Below are 1389 nucleotides of genomic sequence, written 5' to 3'. Positions count from 1 at the left end.
CATAACTGATCAGACTAATAAATATCTTTCATAAACTAATCTGATCAATATCATTTGAAGGCAAACACCTGCGTCGGGCACTTTAAATTAGGATTAAGAATGAGGATTGCAAGATTAAATTAGGATTAGGAATGAGGATTGCAGGATTAAATTAGGATTAGGAATGAAGATTGCAGGAAACCAGATCTAATATGTGAATGCTTCCTCCCCTTTGCCCAAGTCAGTCTGCCAGGGGCAGTGAGCCAATCAGGGGAGACTAGGGTGGATTCAGAATTTTCATACTGACCAGAGGGTGCTGACTGGTGCTGACTGGTGCTGACTGGTGCTGACGCTCCGCCCACTCGGCTGGTAGTTGAGCCCTCAGGTCTCTGCCAAACGGTTTTCCTTCTGAAACACCTGAGTAATTTTCTGCTGATTAGAGGAACGTTAAAAAGGGAGAAACACTACACTTTGCACTTTTACGGTCTCCTCAGGGCAGGAGCTGGACGCTGCATTTTACACTTTAACAGTGTGCGGTTTGTTTATTTATTTATTTATTTTGCTGGTAAAGCATCTTTCTAAGATGACATTTCCTGAATCTACAAAAATAGCCATTTCATTGTCATTACTATTGCTATGACTCATCATGCAGGGAAATGTATACACACGCACACGCACGCCCACACACACGCACACACACACACACACACACACACACACAAAGCACTTTCATTTTCATATGTTCCCTTTCTCACTTCAGCATGAATCAGATACAGTCCTCCAGAACCTTGTCTGTAAGTGTTAATATACGAACCCTAGTGGAAATATGACCCTCCTTCCAAACCTGACGCACATAGATGAAGCAGTCTGTGTCTTCTCTGTGACTGAGGTGCAGTTGATCCTGTATCGAGAAAACAGGAAAACACGGAAATGATGTCCCTGCCACCCTTGGTTTCAACGCAGATGAATATGAATATACAACATCATAGATGAACTCTGTCATTTTAGCAAATGGTTCTGATATGATGATAGTAGAAGAGTGCAGGGTTTATGGCTCATTTCCATAAGAATTTATAGTGAGAACTGCAGAAAAGCCTCTACCTTTAAGAAAGACTGACCGTCATCTTAGACATCTAATGGAAGCCTCGAGAGTGACCGTCATCAGACACCCTAATGAGAGCATCAAGACTGACCATCATCAGACATCTAAAAGGAGCCTCAAGACTGACCGTCATCAGACATCTAGAGGGTGCCTCAAGACTGACCGTCAACAGACATTTAAAGGGAAACTCAAAAGTGACCATCATCAGACATCTAACGGGAGCCTTGAGAGTGACTCTCCTCAGACATCTAAAGGGGACCTCAAGAGTGACCGTCGTCAGACATCTAACAGGAGCCCCAAGAGTGACC

Source organism: Electrophorus electricus, chromosome 4, assembly GCF_013358815.1.
Source record: "Electrophorus electricus isolate fEleEle1 chromosome 4, fEleEle1.pri, whole genome shotgun sequence".
Classification (NCBI taxonomy): Eukaryota; Metazoa; Chordata; class Actinopteri; order Gymnotiformes; family Gymnotidae; genus Electrophorus; species Electrophorus electricus.
Note: the sequence above shows the minus strand (reverse complement) of the source record.